This window comes from Camelus bactrianus, chromosome 2 (genome assembly GCF_048773025.1).
Source record: "Camelus bactrianus isolate YW-2024 breed Bactrian camel chromosome 2, ASM4877302v1, whole genome shotgun sequence".
NCBI lineage: Eukaryota > Metazoa > Chordata > Mammalia > Artiodactyla > Camelidae > Camelus > Camelus bactrianus.
In genome coordinates this window covers 30,743,434-30,761,588 of record NC_133540.1, presented here as the reverse complement: position 1 = coordinate 30,761,588, position 18,155 = coordinate 30,743,434, and the positions used below count along the sequence as shown (strand labels likewise).

General features: G+C 40.7%; 1 long non-coding RNA gene across 1 annotated transcript in view; it reads left to right on the top strand.

Moving 5' to 3' along the window:
- The window catches only part of LOC141579660 (uncharacterized), a 51,422-nt gene extending 34,455 nt beyond the window's left edge, over window positions 1-16,967 (top strand). The window contains exon 3 of the long non-coding RNA XR_012511503.1: window positions 15,068-16,967. This is a non-coding gene — a long non-coding RNA (uncharacterized LOC141579660). The remainder of the gene's footprint in view (window positions 1-15,067) is intronic.
- The last annotated feature ends 1,188 nt before the right edge of the window (window positions 16,968-18,155 follow it).

Here is an 18,155-nt window from a genome sequence, read left to right as displayed (position 1 = left end):
AGCTATGGTGGGTATTAGAAAAATGAATATTGGTTTGTGAGAGTTCAAAGAACCTTGAAGGCAAAGGGAGGATTTTCCTAGGAAGATATGGGGCTGAGAGCGGGACAACTCCTAAAGAGGTGATGCCAGTTACTACGGCCATACCACTACCTACAAATGACCCCGAACTTTATTGTTTAAAACAATGTCCATTTTATTGTGCTCATGGATTAGGAATTTGGATAGGGCACGGGGGGGGGGGGGGCTAGCCAGCCTCTGCTCCAGGATGCCTGGGACTTCAACTGGCAAAACCAAGGGTGGGGTAACTCAGTGCATCGGCCTGGGAACATCACCAGGCTCCTCCACTCTTGCGTCTGGCATCTCGATTGCACTGACTGGAAGATCAGGGCTGCCAGCTGCGGTGTCCTCCCCTGGCCTGTCCATGTAGCCTGCCTTCCTTGCAATATGTGACCTCAGCATATTTGGACCTCTTACATGGCGACCCAGAGCTCCAAGCATGAGTGTTCCAGTAAACAAGGTGAGTTATATCATCCCATGATTATGGCCCAGCCTCAGAAGTCTCACAGTGTCACTTATACTAAACTCTACCGGGGGAAGCAGGCATAAGCCCACCCAGGCTCAAGGAGAGGAGAACTCAACTTCCACCGTGAGGCAGTGGCAAAGTCATATTGTACAAGAGTGCATGATAGGAGAAATATTGATGTGCCATCTTTGGAAAATAAAATCTGTTGGGATCTAGGGAGTTTGGGTGGCTAGAAGAATAGAGACAAAATGGGTAAATCAAGAGTGGTAAGTTTTTTCAATGCAATGCCACACAGGAGTGAAAAGGCACGACTTAGAGAGACACACATGAACTCGGATGAAGCGCAGAAAAAGCACACACTGGTTGAGGGGAGGAGGAGAGAGCTCAGTAGTAGAGCATGTGTTTAGCATGCACGCTGTCCCAGGTTCAATCCCCAGAACTGCCATTAAAAAAAAAAAATAATAAACCAAATTCCTTTTCTCCCTGCAGGGGGAAAAAAAAAGCCACGTTGCAGAATACTTACTATCTGCTACCATTTTTAAAAAGTTCAAAATAGTTCAAAATAAGCCACACATTTTTCTTGTTTAGGTTTACCTACATATGTGGTACGACCCAAAAGGAAAAGCAAGTCGGTGAGAAAAAGGCAAGCAAACTTTAAAACAGTGGTGATCTCTGGGGGTTCTGGAGGGGTGAGAGGAAGGACTGGAGAACACACAGGGGACTTTCCAGGTCCCAGTGCTGCTCTACTTTTAGGACGAGGGATGGGTTTGTGGGTGTTTATCTTACCCTCTATTCATTTATTGCTATTTTGTCCATGTGTGTAGACGGAGTGATTAATTTACTTGTTCATTTGACAAATATATATGGAAAGCCTAGTATGTGCTTGACATGTGTTAGGTAGTGAGAATAGAATGATGAATAAGCTAGTCATGGTTCCCCTCTTTTCAGAAGGGGTTTGTGGTGAACGAGTACACAGGGGAGGAAACAGTTGAGCAGGGATTGACATACAGGGAGATAAGTCCTCTCATAGGAGAACAGCAGCTGTGAGAGGCACACGACCCAGATTTGAGTCAGGAAAGATCTCTGTAAGGGAAAGAAACATCCCCATGGTGCTCTGGAAGATGAATGGTAGACAGAGGGAAGAGTATGTGTTCTTGGAGAGTCCGCAGGTGAGAAGGACCTAACATATTTGTAGTATTGCACGAACATCGAGGATGAAGCGGGAAGTAGCCAGAGACAAGCTTAGAGGGTTAAATAAGGTCTAGATCATGAGAATCCTTGTACTTACATTCCAAAGGACCCTTGGTTGCAAGGGCTTGGAGCACACATCAACCAACCCAAGTGAAAAGATGATTTTTATCATACCTATGTTGTACCATCTACAGACCACAAAGGACGGGGGTTGGGCTCATTGACAGGGACATCTGAAATGAGGAGCTTGAATGCCATGAGCAATCTCTTGCTCTGTTCATCTTTGTGTATCACCTCTCTCTCTGTTGACACCTCTGCTTCTAAAGGTCACCTAACAGAAAACATGACTGCTGACTCCCTCTGTCCAAGTCCTAAAATCCAGGGGAAGAGATCTATCAACTGTGGCTAGAGTAATAATGCAGGTCTCACAGAAGTCATGTAGATGGATGGGAGCGATTGCTTGAGAAAGGATCCTCCGATGTCCATGTCTCTATGTTAGGGGCTGGTGCTTTTCCCTACAAGTCATAGAGTTTTAATAGGATGGCAATATAACCTTATTTGCATGTTAGAAAGATGAATTTGTCCAGAGTTTGGAGAACCATCTCGGGTGGTGGTCATAAGGTCACAGGGAGAAAGATGAGTTGGTAGCTTGCTTCAGGGGAGAAAGAACGTGTTGTGGGTAGTGGCCGTGTGATGTTGACAACGCGGTAAATTTCTGTTTATTTTCTTCTAGACTTGAGTGTTTCACACTGTGTCGTTAGAGCATTTTCCTGAAAAGTCTAGCATCCAAGGAAGGGTGGGAAATACTTTTGTGGCCAATAAAATAGCCTTCTCTAGGAGAGTAATAAGACTGCTTCCTTTTTGTGATTCCTACAGAACAAATATAATCACAGAGGTGTTTGTCTTTAACATCTGCACCTATCCTTTGTGTGTTATTCTCATTACCACAGTCAGGGGTAGATCCAGGTTTAGGGGCCCCCTTTTAGAAAAAATACAAAAAGTAATAAACATAAAATTAGAAATGGAAGTGAATTTTTAGACTAAGAAAAGGGGTGACAAATATGTTCCTGTGATACAAATACATAATGCTACAAATATTACAAAATCCATTAAAAAACACATTTTTCTTAATTCACTACTTTATATGCCTCACCACATTTTTCCCCCTGATACATGTATTTTTTGGCGCATACTGGTTGATCACCACTTTAGAAGCTAAGGATTATGTAGCATCTTCTACAGAGAGAACAGAAAGGCAATTTTTTCTCCAACTTGATGAATTGGAATTAAAATATATTAATAGCCAAAAAAATTTCTTTTAGCATCACAGATCATTACTGGTAATGTCATGTAAATTGTTCTCAATTGTAAGTTGTTCTCAGATTTATGAAGAAAAAAACTATCCATTTTTTTCCTGTGAATGTTCTGCTTTAGACTATCTGTGAGGTGGGGCTAAAGGTTTGTGTTATGTAAACCCAGGAATTTTGATAAATTCTACTTTGGACCACTCCAGTTTTAAAAGAAACAAAGTATTGTGTATTTATAATTATAATACAGTTAAACAGTTATAATGTATATGCTGTATTGCTGAATAAATACCCAACAGAAGAAAACATCAATTTTGATTAGTTACCAACTGAGAACCACATCACCCACTTGCAACTTCGCACATCTGATTGTTGGAAGGATTTTCCACAGACTTCTGGCCCCATACACGCCAGAATGTGTTTCTTTATCACCTGCGTGGCTGGGGCCTGAGGGCCTTGGGGGATGCTGTGCTGGGATTCAACTCATGGTCCCGCACCTTCCTGTCAAGCTGGCACTGGGGCAAGGGAGTAGTTCTGAAACCGTTTCTGCACAGGGAAAGATACTAATAAATATACAGGAAAGCGAATGAAAAACCTCATAAAGATACCTCACTCAGCCCAAACTAAATCTCTCTCCAATTCAAATTTCTCCTATCTCATTCCCAAAATGTCCACAGCCTCTCTAGCGTACAAGGGGAAAGGGACAGGGGAGGAAAGTGTGGGTGTATTATGGACTGAATGTTTGCATTTCCCCATCCTGCATGCCCACCTTGAAGCCAGCATGATGGTGTTCGGAGTTGGGGCCTTTGGGAGGTGATTAGTGTTAGATTAGGTCGTGAAGGTGGTACCCTTGCGATGAGATTAATTAGTATGCTTGTAAGAAGAGGAAGAGCTCTGTCTCCCTCTCCCTCTTCACATGGGCACAGAGGAAGGGCCACATGAGGACCGACTGTCTCACATGACCTTCCAAGCCAGGAAGAGGGCTCTCACCAGGACTCCACCATGCCGGCACCCTGCTCTTAGACCCCCAGCCTCCAGACCTCTGAGAAAATAGACGTCTGTTGTTTAAGGCCCCCAGTCTACGGTATTTTATTACAGAAGCCCAAACTGGCTAATCGGGAGAAAGAGGCAGTTGTCTGAACCAGTCAATACCTTATTTTTGCAGAGCTGACAAAACCACATGACTCTGTGAAGATGTTGCTGGAGTCCTTTCTGAAGCCCCGGATGAGGCTTGTGCAAGAAAGGGGCCTCAAATTAAGCTTCGTGGTAAATTCATCTCTGGTCACAACTCTAATTCTTACCCTTAATACTTAGTGCTCAGATCATTGCATTAACCCTCTAATGAATTTCTCTGGATCAAGTCCCTCTTCTTAACCAGGTTACGTACCCAATGCAATAGTGACCATTATTCCCAGATACAGCTTCCGGCATGACCTTCTCTGCATAAGGCCACAGGACACCCATAGGGTAAAATCTAAATCCCTTAGTCTGATGTTCACGGTCTCTACAATCTGGCTGTCATTTTTGTTTATAAGTTTTTAATCCCTGGGCTTCCTACACAATGGAAAGAAAAGCGAACACTTATTAGCAGCCTACTGAGTTCTTGGCTTTCCCCCAAAAGTTAATATTTTCAGTTCTCATCACAACCTGTCTGGCATGATGTACAAATGAGAGAAGGGAGTTCAGAGACAATGGCTGGGACAGGAGGCAGACCTGTCTGACTTCAGTTCTCCTGCTCTGCCCACTGCACGGTGTGGGAGCCCCAGCTCCGTCCTTGACCCTCTGTGTGAATTGAGATGTGGTTAAAGCCTCCCTTTAAACCCCATTCTCTCAGGAAAGCTTTTCCGTTAACTCTGGGCCCCTCCCTGCTCTGAGCTGCCACAGCATTTGGTGCCTGCGTTGTTCAGTGGGCAGGTCTTCTCCACAGCCTTGCATTTTTATCTTATTTCACCCTTGTGTATCCCAACTGGAACTTGCTTGTAAGCCCTTTAGAGGAAGAGCGACAGCTTGACGTTTTTGTGTAGACCTTGTTTAATCCCCGGCAAGGCTCCCTGTGCCGTTTAACAGATAATTCTAGAATAAGGACATTTCTTTGTCAGCGGGCCCCCAAGATGAAGGGAGAATGAAGGGGAAGGACGAGCCACCCTGCCTCTTGCTGTTTCTCTACGACGTTATTCGATCACCAGGACAAGGAGAGTTGCCACTGGGGTTTGGTTTTCGATTTTTCTCAGAAGTACAGCCGCCGACTGACAGGGCCCCAGAGAATATGAAAGCAGTGTGAGCACCAGCTGGCCCTGGCTGACGTGAGGATGGCATTCCCCAGAGCACCACTCGCAGGGGCGACCCCCACACCCGTCAGCCTTCACAGGCTGACGGAATGCGAAAGAGCTTGGCTCCCTGGGGATTCTGAGCACTCTGAGGAGGAAGATGAAGTTTCCTGAATCACCCTGACATGTGTCCAATGTTCTCTAAATCAGTTTACCTTTCTAACATACTTACTGTTGGTCTTTATTTTTCTTTATTTTTTTAATTGAAGAATAATCAGTTGTAATTTCTGGTGTACAGCATAATGTTTCAGTCAGACATATACATAAATATATTCATTTTCATATCCTTTTTCTTTATAGGTTATTATAAGATATTGAGTATAATTCCCTGTGCTATATAGAAGAAATTCAATTTTTATCTATTTTATGTACGGTATTTAGTATTTGCACTTCTCGAACTCCCAGTTTATCCCTTCACACCCTCTCTCCCCGCAGTAACCGTAAGTTTGTTTATTTTGTCTATGAATCTGTTTCTGTTTTGTTGATAAATTCATTATTGTCTTTTTTTTTCATTTCTTTTCTTTCTGTTCTTTTTAAGATTCCACATATGAGTGATATCATATGGTATTTTTATTTCTCTTTCTGGCTTAACTCACTTAGAATGATAATCTCCAGGTCCATCCGTGTTGCTGCAAATGTCATTATTTTATTCTTTTTTTATGGCTGAGTAGTATTCCATTGCATAAATATAACATAGCTTCTTTATCCAGTCATTTGTCATTGGACATTTAGGTTGTTTCCATGTCTTGACTATTGTAAATAGTGCTGCTGTGAACATTGGAGTGCATGTATCTTTTTGAATTTGAGTTCCCTCCAGATATATTTTTCATAAAGAGTATTAAATTTAATTTTGGAGTTTTACTTCCTAGTTTCAACTTTTTATTGCAGAACATTTGAAATATACACAAGAGTAGAGAGAACAGTATAATGAACTACCATGTAATTATTACAAAGCTTCTAAAATTAACATCCCATGGTCAAACCATGTTTCATTTCTCTTCCAGTTCTAGATGATTTTGAAGCCAATCCCAGAAATCATATTATTTCATCCTTTACTTCTTTTAAAAAAATCTCACAAAGCAAATCTTTGACAAAAGAAGCTTAATAAGGGAAAGTTTGATGATAACATTTTTAACATAACAAATGTTTAAAAAATGATGACACGTGACTTATATTTTATTTATTTAATTTTCCAAAAAATAGTTATGTAAAATATTTCTTTTTATAAAAATCCTGAATGTAGAAATCCATAGTAACGTCAAAGAAGACAAAAATTAATCTTGTTCATCCTATTCAGTTATTGTAAGCTAGCTAGCAGGAATACCTAAAGTATCTAATGAGTACAAATATTGATCTGGTGTCTTCACTCGAAAACACTTTCAACTCTGTTTACCTAATTCATGTTTTGCCAGTCCAATTCCTTAGCAACACATCTGTAGAATTCGTTTGACTCCAGAATGGTCACTGGGTCCATCTGGATTTCCCCAAATGACATCTCTGAGCTTTGGATCAAATTAGAATAGAGTCATATGTAACGGGGAAGAATGTATTGGTGGCAGAAGTCACACCTCTTCCCCATCAACTCTCTCTTGATGTCAGTCTTCTTCTTGCCACGAAAGAGACTGAAAGCTCATTCTGACACTGCTCCCAAACTTAGAATGCAGGGCAGGGGAGGAAAGTGAAACACAGACGGTCTCAAAGACATTTATAGAGTCTATAATGAAACTCATTCCATTTCTTTATCTTTTTAGTTGATGACGTCCCATTGTCTCTCAGAAAGGATTCATGCTCTCCTACCTGGTTGCTAAGATGAGACAGATGGGGAACTTTTCATTTTCCTGGATTGTGTAGACTTGAGCTGTCATCTCCAGTGAGTAAGTCAGCCTACAAGACAGCTCCGTTCAGGCTTTTTGTTAGTTTTTATTTTTGTAATAGTGAGAAAAAAAATGACTGATGTAAAGAGAGGTACGGAGGGGAGTTGCTCTGCAGTGGAGTGAAGGAGGAGAGAAATTGAAGTGCTGGGTTGGGAAAAGGTGAAGGATATTCTCAGAGTCTGAGAAGAGGGTGAGCTGGTAGTTTGGGGACTTGAAGAGCAGGCGAAATCTCTGCCCTGTTTCCTCCCTCTTGTGCCCCTGGGGAGGCAGGACTGAAAGTGTCAGGCTCCCATTCTCTGCAAACCCCACTCCACGTCTCAGCTCTTGGAGCCACTGTGTGGTTTGGACCATGCGCAGCCTACCTGCAATGATGACATCCGTGTGGGCTAAAATCCAGCAGGCTTTGCAGCATGAACTTGTTTATCTATTTTATATGCAGTAGTTAGTCTCTGCACAGCTCAAATATATGTATGTACATGGATGACTGAAACATCATGCTGTACACCAGGAACAGACACAACATTGTAAACTGACTATACTTCAGCTAACTAACTAACTACTCTGAAATAATTAAAAAACAAAACAAAACAGTGGGCTTGTCCAAACATTCTCAGCCAAGTAAGACTTTCCTGGTCTACGCTGGACCTGGATAGGGGAGGTGGGATAGAGGCCCCAGTAATAAGCACCATTGATTTTCCTACTGTTGCTTAGATTAAATGTTCTTCAGAAAAATAAAAAATGTGGCATTTCTTAAACTTAAGATGTGGAGTAAAATTTATGACAGCTGCATTTTATACTTTGCCTAATTGACTGTCTCAGAAGTTTTGAAAGAATCCTCAGAAATATTAAAGAAATTTTCCTTCAGTGGGGTTATTACTTTCATGATTTGGAAGCTTCTTTTGGTCCTATGTTATGGACTTAATTCTGTTGCCCCTTACCCCCCACAAATAAAAAATTTATAGGTTGAAGCCCTAACCTTCAATGTGACTGTATTTGGAAATGGGGCCTTTAAAGAGATAAAGTTAAATGAGGTCATAAGGGTGGGGTCCTAATCCAATATGACGGATGTCGTTATAAAAGAGAGCGAGAGATGCCAGCAGTGTGTACACAGGAAAGGCCATGTGAGGGCACAGCATGCAGACAGCCATGTACCATCTCAGGAGAGACCTCAGGAGAATCCAACCTGCCAACCCCTCCATCTAGGGTTTCCAGCCTCCAGAACCATGAGAAAATCAGTCTCTGTTGTTGAAGTCACCCAGCCTGTGGTAGCTGTTACGGCGACTGTAACAAATGAATACAACGTATGTAATACTTTTATGTGGCGGTCTTTATTCTCATAGAAAATCTACACTATCGTCCTCTAATAGAAATCCTCGTGCTGTGCGGAGCTGATTTATACTCTATTGGCTAAAATAATTTGCCTTCTGAAAACACTGTCACAAGAACGTACTGGGATGCCATTGACTAAACACTCAGGAAATGATGACTGGTCAAACAGTGATTAAAAATAATGCGGGGAGTAGGTTATGGGTAGGATGGGGAGATTCTGCCACTGGAAGTTAAACCAGTAAGGACTTTCCCCAGGTCCTGCGGTGATGCTGGGTGGAAGTGCTGAATACGTGCTAGTTTACCAGGGAGACAATACTAAGTTATAAAAATTACTTTCTTACTACCGTATTTGCCTATTTGCAGCCATTATAATTCTGCTTAAGATATTTAAAGATGGAGAGTCAATCTGCTTCTGATTTTATAGGCCTCTAAAATTGCTACTTAAATTTCATATGCGCTGTCAAAAAAAAGAAGGAGAGAAGACAGGAAAAATATGAAGACGAGGAATACATATTACTAAACTGTAAGTTCCTCGAAGTCAGGGATATGTCGCTGTCTCCCTGAGATCATCAAACACTCTAATTTGCACACGGTTGGCATTTATGAGTGGTGTATTGGATTGCATCTCTGAGACAAAGAAAAGCATACAGTTAATATGACTGCAGAATAAAGATTACATTTTGTGAGCACCATGAAAAGTCAATTTGATATAGGAGTGCAAATACTTGAGTAGATTTTAGCTGGGCTAATATACCGACAAAAATGTAGGTGTTTTTGAATTTCTAGATACTTTCAACTATCTATGGTATTAAATATTGTGAAGAACTGATGAACTGATTGTCCCAATTGGTCACTTTTTACTTGGTTTGCTTTTTACCAGCTTTATTGGGGTATAACTGACAAATACAACTGTAAGACATTTAAAGTGTACAATGCGATGATGTGATATATACGGACCTGGTGAAAAATGTCCTCCCACCAAGTTCATTAACACATCCATCACCTCGCATGTTTACTTTTTTTTTTTTTTTGGTTTACCTTTTGCAGAAATATTTGATATCAAAAACTTTCTCCTTGTTTAAGAACAAATAGTAGTGAAGGTTAATAGTGTCTTAGTTTCCTAAATATATCAACCTGGTAATGTGACCATCTGATTTACAATTTGTCATGAATTAGCATATATCATTATAGTACTAGTATAGATGATATCTTAAAACAAAAAGAAAACCCTTATTTTTGTATCCCAGATAAGCATGGGATTCTACCAGAAGCCAATGAGAATTGAACAAAAGCTTGATGTCTGTACCATAACCAAACACACAGTAAATTTCTCTCTGTCAATCCATCACTTCGCCTCTCTGACACACCGCCACACAGAATCCACCGCGGGTTAAGGTGCCATCGGAACACGGGGCAGGCAGAGAAGGGCCTGGTGCCTGGGGAAGTGGGAGTGACGTTACACGAGCCCCGTGTGTCTGTGTTGGTTGATTTTTAGCTGTCCTCTCTGCACGCTCAGCAGCCCAATTACAAGAACAGCAGTAACATCAGAAAGCATTTACTTAGTGCAGACAAAACATCATCTTGCGCTAGGTGGTTTAATTCATTATGTGTAATCCCATCCAAAACTCCGGGCAAAAACAACGTCTAGCTTTATTTCTGCTCGGAGGGAAATGTCTAGCAGTGGGGACTTAACTTTCTGAACAATGTTAAGAAGCATTAGAAGAGAGCTGTCGCCCTGCTAATGTCACGGATCGATTCAACCAGTCCCTAAAGCGGAGGTCACGTTGGAACTGGGTGTTGGCTGCAAATGTGTCAGGAGAGGGAGGTGCTGGACACTCGACACAGAGGGAACTGACTTTGAAAAGAATCTACACAGGTTACAGCACAACACATTTAGGGAACAACTCGAACAAGCCTCGGCGTTTACCAGAGCCCCCGTACATTTCTCTCTCTCTCTGAAAAAAGAAAGCGAAAGACAAACATCCCAGTGACGTGGTGCTTATTTTTTTACTGGGCCCTTTTTATCAGCTTTTTGGCTCTCTTGTCTTTGTACGAGACCCCACCAGACATTCTAGTTTATAAGACTGCTGTTGGATGTAATGTTTATGTTCTAAATTGTAGAAAACCTCAATCAAGATCGCTATAAATTGGGTGGTCTTATTCAAAAGGCGACTGCATTTTCTATTAAAATCATATTTTAAAATGATACTTAAAAATAAACTAAACTTGAGGTTTTATATTTTTATACAGCGAATTTATTTATATTTTGTAATTTGCACAAGCTCTAAAGGATATCAATTCTGGCCCCTGATCAATTGTCTCCTTTTTAAGACAGCCAGTAAAATGAGATGATTATTTGACTTTGGAGGAAGAAGGGAAGTCTTTGCCATGGTTATGTCTATGAATTACCAGTTTTCTTTTTAAAATCACACAGAGATAGCAGCATCCAGTTTTAAACTATTAAATAATAGGAGGACACCCTAAATAATGAATTTGCATTTATGAGAGAATGTGGTCTATGACTCATAATTAAAACCAATAATTTTATTACTGTCTGTGAGGGAAAAGCTCACCTTCCTCTTAATGTTCAACATGAACAAAACAAGTCTGAACGTTTTTTTATGTGAGGCATGTTTTTATGTGAAGCCATAACGTCCCAAACACAAGTAGGGCAGAGATGTAAGGGAGACTTCGGTTTCTTCCGCACGCAAGGTGAGCACATCTCCTAGGCTGCAGCGATGTGGTATAGGAACATCACTTTGCAATGGCTGGCTTTTTCTTGGAAGAGCTGGTTTCAGGGCACATGTCCCTTTAAGAGGTTACAGCTTCAGTTAATTGCATGGGTGAGATTTTGCCCACAGGATGCTACACTTTAAAATCCTTCTCCTTTGTCCCTTAGTGTCTTTCTTATTCCTGGAAGGCTGCCTGCAAAGAAGGGCATGGTAGGAACCATAGCCACCTGTCCTTCCCCTGTTCTGTTTCATGAAGAGAATCAAGGTCAGTTTCTGGCTATGATATGTACAAGCTGACCTCCAAACCAAGAGGAAGTACCAGCTCTACAATTTGTCCAGGAAACGCTAATCTTAATATTTCAAAGATGTGCATGCTTGATAACCTTTTAAATGTCAACCAGGTCAATGAATGTATTCTGTGGGAATGCCTTGGCATCTCTACAATGTAATGTACTTTGAAACTTACCGAATCAATGGAAAGAAAAGGTTCAAATCATTTAAGTAGAATTTCATCCTACACCTCAGAATTCAAAACTCATGGCAGTCAGCAGAAGAAGGTGAACTTGCTACCTCTGTCCTGGTTTACCTCACAAAGCCTTAAAAATGCAGCAAGACTATTCGTTTAAATAAACGTTCACTTAAGTCCAGTAACTTCGGAATGCTCGAAAGATCAGTGTTTAGTTTTCTTGGCTCAGTGTGTCTGTTGCCTTTACAATTTGTTTGCTGCTTCAGCTGTACACACTGGAGAATGTATAAATTATGTGATGGCTTCCTCCTGGGGAAACCAAGTCATTTTCAGAGTCACAATGTGACTCTAATCAACATGATATTGATTCAATAGCTTCAAGCCACAAAGCACTTTCTCTGTTTTACATAGCCACGTGGGTCATTTATTGCAGAGATTCCCAAACACTTTTGGTAGTGACATACCCCAAATTGCCTAATTTGCATAGCAGGGTGGAGTCAGCAGAGAGGATGCTCACGGTGGTAGGACTGACATGCCAGCTTCTCCAGCCTCCTCCCCACGAGCCTGAGAGCAAAGAGCCTTCATGTCTTGTACACTTACAACCCATTTGTAGGCACATCAGCTAATTTATTTAGAACTATGTTAATAGCTCATCTGCCTAGTCCAAATACCCATCACCTACAGTCAATCACCACATTTTAGAGTTGAATGGGACCTAAGAAAAACTTTGGAGGGACCATTCAATTCACAGATGAGACGACCTAGGAACAAAGCAGCAGCAAGATAGAGTGGGGAAGGGGGTGACTATCGAAACAGAACTAGATCTGAGTCTTGGGGTTACTGTTTAGCACATCTGTGACCTTAACCGTGTGGTACTAAGCCACTTGGAGTCTCCATGTCCTCACCTGCAAAGCAGGGATAATTATACTTACTTAGGTCTAACATTTTGAGATTAGAAATAACGTTTGTGGGTTACATACCTAGCAGGGCATGCGGCATACGATTAACTGCTAATTTGCTGAGTGACTTTCCCAGTTTATAGAGCAGGATGGAAAGCCTGAATTAAAATTTGACACCTAGCTCCCAGCTTAGTGCATTGTTTGTACATTGCAATGTCTTAGATATTTCAAAATATTTTGACCCCTTATGTTAAGGATGAATGTTTGTGTCCCCATCATGCCAAATTCATATGAAACCTTAGGCCCCAAAGTGATGGTTTTAGGAGGTGGGGCCTTTAGGAGGTAATTAGGTTTAGGTGAAATCATGAGGGTGGAGCCCCTGTGATGAAATTAGTGTCCTTATAGGAAGAGGAAGAGACCACAATTCTCTTCTTCACGTGAGGACACAAAAAGAAGTCAGCCATCTGCAAACCAGGAAGAAGCCCCTCACCAGACAGCAAATCTGTAGGAACCTTGACCTTGGACTTCTAGCCTCCAGAATTATGAGAAATAAATGTCTATCGTTTAAATCACCCAGTCAACGGTATTTTGTTACAGCAGCCAGAGCAGACTAAGACTCTTTACTTCTACATACTTGAGTTTCCTAATGTTCCTGTCTCTTACCAACTTAGTGGTTATCAACTCCCAGTTCATCGTAGCAAGTAAACCCGAGAGAAAAGAGATCTTGTGGTAAGAATCCTAAAAGCAAACCAATATTTGGAGAGCACTTGTAGTCTTCAGAGTGATTTCATAGATTTGGAGCCTCTGAATAACTTTGAGGAGTTGCAACCATCAACGTTTTCACCACCTTGGATGTACAGCGGAGGCAGCCTCAGTCAAAGAAGCAAAGTATGGCCAAGGTCTATTGCCTCTGCATGACATGACTCTGAGTCTGTCCCAAATCCTGGGTTTTCATCGCTCTAAGTGTTTCATTGCTGGATTTTACAGTTGATGATAGATGAATATGCTGATGGTCCAAACCCCTCACTACACAAGTGGATCAGGACATAAGTGACTAGAGAAGTAGGACTGAGACATGCAATGATGGTGGAGAAGGAGGTTACGATGGAAGTCTGAAGGAAGGGAGCAGACACGGGAGGAAACTGGAGTGCTGGGAGCCAAGAAGTGGATGAGCTGAAGGCTTCTCCAGATGTTTTTCAAGCCATCCAGGGTCATTTTAATTTGCTAAGAATACTGTGATTGAAAGCAAGTGCCACCTACCAGTAACACACTATGCCTTAGGCACAGACTAATGTTTCTCATGTTCTGATGAGGTGAGGGAGTATTTTATCAAGCATTCCTTAGCTCTTAATTAAACTAAATTAATTAAACTAAATTAAACTGAATTAAAAGTTGAAGGGATATGCCAAAAAAGAGTTGAAATGATCAACTTCAATCAATATGCACGATATGTGTGACAATGTAAATTGATATATGCTAAATATTCATTTGGAGGACTGAGTCATCCTGCAAAGTTTCTAAGTTTATTTACCTCATTTTGAAGATGGAGGAGCTATATACAAATATAAGGGGTTAAGACTAATATAAAAAAATTACAGGAATGAATTCACATATATTTAACTTTGTGGGGTCTTAAGAAAACATATGCTGACTTTACCAAAATAGATTAAAAATAGAGGAATGGACCCAATCAAAGAATGGGCAGAAGACCTAAATTGACATTTCCCCAACGAAGACATCCAGATGGCCAACAGGCACATGAACAGATGCTCAATATCACTAATTATGAGGCAAATGCAAATCAAAACTACAAAGAGGTATCACCTCACACCAGTCAGAATGGTCATCATTAAAGAATAGAGGACTGGTCCAGTGAAATCTGCCTTCCAATCCTTGAGCAGGAATTGGTACAGACCCCCAACCCTCTGAACAGTGCTAATTTTTGACTCCTCAGCAAATCACTTTGTTCTTTCTAGACAAAACTTTCTCATTTATGAGAGGTTGCACTAGCCTTCGGCTTAGCATTTCACTCTAAACTGACTTAATAAAATGATCTAGGTACTAAATGGTGAAAATAATTTCAATCGGTTGGGCATACAATATATATCAGATATTCTGCTAAACTCTGTGGGTATGTGTACGTGTGTGTGTGCCTGCAAGCGTATTATCCGTAGCCTACACTATGGCCAGGCAAAGTGAATTGTGTAAGTCTCATATGACAGGGAACTGGGGCTCAGTTCACTCGGTGATTGGCTTAGATTAGAATCCAGCCTTGTCTGCTTGTAAAGCCTGTGTTCTTCCTTCACCATACACATTCCCAAGGGGTGTGCAGATGTTTGATATCCAAGCCAGTTTAAATATACAGTGCGATTCACTCATCTATTCTACAAATATTGACTGCAATTTTATTATGTTCCAGGTACTGTGATAAGATCTGAGTCTACAGTGATGAACACAGCCAGCAAGGGGCCCCTACCCACATGGAGTTTTACCATCTTGTTGGAGGAGTTTGGTGTTAAGGATTTTAGTCAGGAGAAAAACGCAGATGGTGGTTATTGATAGGTGCTATTTCAAGTCTCCAAATGTTTACTTTAAGAGAAGAGAAAAGATGATAACTATGAAAATTAAGAATATAATGCAGCCATTTTGATTCTTGCATTTTGTCTCTAGAGGTTGCAAAGATGTTCCTTATGGAGATATTCTTTCAACTGCTTCTTCAAAAGATAAAGTCATTCTTCCCAAGTAAACATATGAGGCTGAATTCTCCCTTTGAAGACTCACCATAGGTAGTCTCCTTAACTGCTCCCTGAGAGTTGGGGTCTTTGACTACATCCAGAATTAAAAAGAATTAAGAATATTTCCCATTGTTGCAAAGAAGTTACTTAAAAAATCCTGATACCATGAGAGGCCCAGGTTCACTATTTCTAGGAACTGACTTTTTTCCTTGACATTTTTAGCATTGTTATTAGTTAGCAGAGAATTAAACAGCTCTGAGTATTTATTTACTTTGGGAAATGTGAACAAATTGAGTCAGATTTATGTATCTAATTAATCATTAAAATGTATAGTCACCTCCCATATGTTTCCTTTCATTTCAAAATATAATGTGACAGAAGCTACTATTCTTTGTCCTAGGTACTAACGAATGAGATTTGTGGTCTTTAATCTCTCCTTGACCTCATCCCACTGTCAACCTCTCTGCCTTAGTCATGCTAAATTTGGTCACATCTTGAACCTAATAGTCACCACAGCTTCGCCCCATTCATGGCTAAACCCAACCTGGCTTTGACGCACCTGTTTCTATTTTAAATGAATCTCAAAGTGAAAGATAATCATATTCAATTTCCACTCTTCCTGAGTGAAAATCTTTCAGTCAAGTGGAGAACTTGACTGTGGAATTTTTGGTTTCCTTTAAGCAGACTTGCCCAGATGTGCCTGAGAAAGTGTGTCAAAAGGAAAAAAGATCCAAATAAAGGCACTAATGAGGCCAAGAATAGTTGCCTATTGTTCTTGACTCTTAGATCCTTTCTTTAAAACGAGATGCTTGACTGAGAAGGATTCAAGTGCTTGCTTTTCTTGACAAAGGCTAACTCAGTGTGTTGACATAATTGTGCAAAAGTGCCTTACTGGAGTGCCAAATAAAACAACAAGATATAAGCCCCAATCGATGTTGCACTGACAAATACCATTTAATACGTCTTAAGATTTTGAGCTAATACACATTATTCCCAAGAGATTTAGAAATTGAAATCACTTGAGACAAATCTCGCCTTCACGTCTCTTGATGTTTTCACTTCCTGACTTTAGGCCATGATCTCTTGTGGTGTTGTCAGTGTTTCCATTATGTACTCAACTCTTGGATTTTTATTCTTCTATTTACCCTGTTTTACTTATAGCCTGGGGCCCACAGGAGTGGAAGGAAGCCTGACATTCAGATTTTGCTAAAGGGAAAGGTCATTTAAATAAAACTCTCAACAGCCCGAGTTCCTGACTTAGGGGTTGGAGGTTATCAAGCCAACTTTCTCCAAGTATTAAAAGTGACTTCAGAGTGTAGAGACCATTGTCCTTACATTAAAATAGGTGATCTCCATCTCCAGGATGGAATTAGTTCCTCCTGCATTTCTTCCCATGTGGCAGAGCAGAGTCCCTCTCTCAACCCTCCCTGACTTCAAAAGAAATGTCCACCTAGTGTCAGGGTCAGGGTGGAGTTAGAGAATTTAGGCAAAGTCTCTCTTTTCTAGAAAAAAATATGTAATATATAGAAATATGTATGTATATTCATGTATAACTGAAAAATTGTGCTCTACACTGGAATTTGACACAACATTGTAAAATGATTATAAATCAATAAAAAATGTTAAGAAAAGAAATATGTATGTATATAACATATATAGAAAGGTATCTAGATTTCTATATGTAGATTGCTATAGAAATCTTACATGTCTCCATATAGAACATATAAGAAACTGATACAGAGAAACTTTTCCAGAGACATATATATATATGTATGTATGTGTGTGTTTGTCTACCTTTCACTAGTTGAATTGGCAAAGGGTGACTATATTTATGATACATTAATCATTATATATATATACACATATAAATTTTGGAAATATAAGGCAGCAGTTCATTTCCATTGTGGAGGAAAGAATGCTGAACTCTGAGTTAGAAAACCTGAACGTTTCCTAGTCATGGGACCTTGAGAAGCACGTGCAATCTCTAAACCCAGATTAGTTTCCTCATTGGTACACTAACTCGTGTCCTGCTCACTAGGTTCTTGTGAGCATGAAATAAAGTAATATATGTAAAAGTGACTTAAAACCCTGTGATGCCCTCTGCAATGGTAAGGTATTAAGTATGACACCTGCTTTTACTCGCCTGCACTGGGTCCCCACCTTAGCTTATGTGCCTTAAGGACAGAAGAGGAGCTCGACAAAATTTATATTGGAAGCCAAAGGAAAACATGACTTGATCTATAAAAATATTTGTTTTGTCTACAACGTTTACAGCTAAAGGAGCAAAAAGAAAATGCATTTGTGTGAATATGAAGAGAAGAATGTTTGCCGATGAAGTAGAAAAAGCAAAGGTTAGCCTCATTGAGGGAGTAATTACACATTTCAGGGTGAAAAGTGCAAGTCGCAGGAGATGCCTGTGCACGGGTTCCAGGACAGCTGTGGGCTGAATCTCAGCAGCCTGGCCCACTGGTATCAGCTCTGCTGTCACTCATCACCTGCTCCTCCCTCTGCCATCCTGGGGAAGCCATGGAGACTCCTGGCATGCACCCACAGCAAGCTGTAGTTTGGATTTTCTCTTAGCCACATATGACCTCAGTTACACTGGACAGTGAGGTAGGGTAATGTATCTGAACTGATTTGGGTTCACCCCCCCAAAATCAAGATTAGTACCTATTTTCATGCCACACTTGTTTCATCGGGAAACCTGCAAAGCCTGTGCCCCCTGGAATAACCATCACATTTTCAGTGGGTTCATCTTAGCTCAGAACCATT